At 41.2% G+C, this 3,264-nt stretch overlaps 1 pseudogene; it reads right to left on the bottom strand.

Annotated features, from left to right (window-relative positions):
- Positions 1-1,022: 1,022 nt before the first annotated feature.
- On the bottom strand, positions 1,023-2,284 carry LOC144301616 (heterogeneous nuclear ribonucleoprotein F-like; annotated as a pseudogene).
- Between the last annotated feature and the right edge of the window lie 980 nt (positions 2,285-3,264).

Below are 3,264 nucleotides of genomic sequence, written 5' to 3'. Positions count from 1 at the left end.
AACGTGGGCATATTAAATCACTATAATGCTTGCTGTTCTTACCAAGAATCCATTACTTTTCCTGAATACATATTCCTTGAATTACTAAAAGTATCTTATTAATTTTCAGAGTTTTGCAAAAGTTAATTTTTGAAAATCTTTGTGAGTTTTTCCACTTCTTTTATGGAAGAGGAAAAATTTTGGAAGTCTTGACTCAGCCATTTTTGCTGATACCTTCTTACGTATTTGAGTTTGAAGTAGCAGGAGGCCCTAAAGAAGCCTTGAGATTTGGGAATTAAAAGACAGAGAGAGTAGTTCCATATGAAGCTGGAGAGTTGGTCAGTGACCAGATTATTCAGTATAGAAGATCATCTTTTGGAGTTTAGTTTAGGCTTTATTTTATTATTTAAATTTTTTGTGTATGTGAAAAAAAATCTTTAAGAAAAAACAACAGGTAATGAAAACTATGACAAACTTCACTTAGGAAAATATACTCAAAAGGAAATCACACTACAAAGCAAGGTTTAAATCAAGGCCTCACCAATTCCTACAATATCAGCAATGTGTCTCAATTTTCAAAACAAACTTATTTTTAAAAGCTTCAACTTAACCTAAAAGATTTGAAATGAAAATAAACTAGAACAAACAAACATGAGAAATGTTCCTCTTTCAATTAGGGATATAACACCTTGAGTTTTCCAAAAAAAAAAGCATGCCTTACCAAGGTGTCCACAGGGATGTGGTACAAAAGGATCCATTTAATGTACTTAAAACCACTTTAAGTCAGGTAGGAGCACTCTGAAGTACACCACCAAGATGTTAATTGAGAAAAGCTGAAAGGAGTTTTAGTTTACTCATTATCACATGCTAGAAGAAAGTTTACATGAGAAAACCCTGAAGAGGTGATTTTTTAAATCCAGATTTCACAACTCACGGTGCAAAATGGGTCCCTACAGCTTCCTCTAGAGTAATAATTGCTTTTCACTGCTTGTTGGCTGCCTGTGAAAATTTGATTGCAATAACTCAAAAATGCTCCTCCCAAACTAGTCATATCCACCCATGCTATTCTGGCCTCCATAAAAGTAACAGCCTCTCAATAGCCACTCACAGTGCTGGCTGTCGAGGCCACTGCAAGTGGACGGGGCTGATGTCCTCATGCCTTGAATCATCTGGCTACTAGATGTCCCATTGCTAGCTCCAGGTATGGAGTTCAGGAAAAGCTCTCTATATGTTTTGCATGTTGGCCAGGTCTTTGGACATTGTTGCATTGCTTCTTTATGAGTTTCAAACTCAGCACCCATTTCCCTGGTCACTCTTCCATCAGAGACAATCCCAGTGTGGACTCTCACAGGCTTGAAGAGAAAGAATTTGTAAATGTCATTCTCTGTGGCTTTGTATGGCAGCTCTGTCATGTGGACGCAACGTCCAGTGGTACCACGGACAGTGAACTTCCATCTCTGTATCTGTGATCATACATCCCCGAGAGACAGAACCTGAGGTCTCTTCCAAACAGATGGATGGTGAAGCCGTAGCCATTGCTAAGGCTGCAGTACTCTTTGTTGCCCCCATAGCCTGCACTATTAAGCAGGCTTAATTATTCAGACCTCATCTCCTCCAGGTTCACTGGCTGGACAATGCCAATATACCCCCTGACTGTTCCAGGGCAGTCATAAGACCCTCCCACCTCCACCGCTGTATGGACATGAACTTCAGAGGGGGATCCAAGTCTGACCTAACTTCTTCCTGACTGCTCTTGAGCACTTTCTTCACTATATCTGTGCCTAATTCTTTCCTTATGTTTCTTTAGGGCCTTGTCAGCTAATTCCGGAGAGGCAAGCTGCACAAGGATTTCCTCTGTAAACTTGCCCTTCGGGTCACAGGCAATGTGTTTCCATTTGGCACAATTTTCAACCTGAGGACTGAACAATTTCTTTCTTGGTGCATTCAAATGGGAATCCTTGGAGCCACACAAAGAGTCATTGGAGATGTTGACACCGTTTGGACTGGTGTGCCTCAACATCTAATCCCTTTTGGTTCTGTGGGACTTGGACACCTCAGTATACTGGTATCCCATGCTTTCCCTGGCTTTTTTAAGGGCCATTTTTACATCATTTTCTAATTCAAGTTCAACAAAAGCCTGACCACTCTGCCTGCCTTCTCTAGAGTAGATGAAATGAATGCCTGCAGTCCTGTCATGGACTGTGCACTCAGAAAGCACATTCTGCACATCCTCAACAACAGAGCAGGACCAAGCCAGGCCACAGGGCTTGACCACAAAGCCTTCACCTCCCTTGGGTCCCGGCATTATGGACACTTGAAGGGACAGACGTCAAACAATCTTGGGTGCACTTTTTGTGGCTTAAACCACAACACCCAGGGAAGGAATGTCTACACTTGGAGACACTCCTGGTAGGTAATGAATTGTCCTAAATAAGAAGCCATATGGCCATCTTGCCCAAGTGCCCCAGCCCTCATCAGAGCAATCAGAGTGGTGGTGCTGGGGCTGGGATGGGCTCCAGCTTTCTTCTTACTGGGAAAGGCCTTTAGTTTAGTAAGTCTTTATTCTCAGGGCACAGGAATGTCACCAGAGCATTTTAAGTAGAAAGGAAACCAGTATGGACTCAGGGAGATTTGTTAGTGAAGACGAAAGAAGACAATGACAAGGTTTTCCATGGAAAACAGTGGAAACGAAAACAGAGTGGGTAGATTTGAGGGCTATTTAGGAAATAAAATGAACATGGGTGTTGGATTGAAGGGAAAGTTTGAGGAAGAAATTCACAAAGGCTAAGGCTCTCCTGCCCTTACATCACCCCACAGTGTTGGTGTCTTGGCTAAAGTGTCTGAAATTCTACCAACATTTCATCCTGGATGAGTGCACAACACATAAAACGAAATTGCCATGAAGTGTAGTCATTGTCAGTATAGGTACAGTGATCTCTCTCTCTCTCTTCAAATTGACAAAATAAAAAGAAACTGCTTAGAAGCAGAAGGATTGGCAGAAGCTCTGGTTATGAAAAGAGGATGGGAGAAGAAACAAAGGAGAATGGTTAGAGCTAAAACACGATCAACATCAAACACTGGTCCAGCTCCTCCTCTTAGGATTATATGGAAATCAAAACACAAAATGAATCTATTCTTAGGAAAAGCAGCTCTGCTTGTTCTTTCAATCACTTTTTGAGGTCTCCTATGAGATTTGACTTACCTAACAATTCAAAATATTTTCACTAAGAATAAGATTTTCACCCTTCTTTGATGTAGCTACAAATTCTCTCATTATGTGAGTTT

The sequence above is a fragment of the Canis aureus genome, chromosome 30 (assembly GCF_053574225.1).
Source record: "Canis aureus isolate CA01 chromosome 30, VMU_Caureus_v.1.0, whole genome shotgun sequence".
NCBI classification, from domain to species: domain Eukaryota; kingdom Metazoa; phylum Chordata; class Mammalia; order Carnivora; family Canidae; genus Canis; species Canis aureus.
This window is presented reverse-complemented; position numbering and strand designations above follow the sequence as displayed.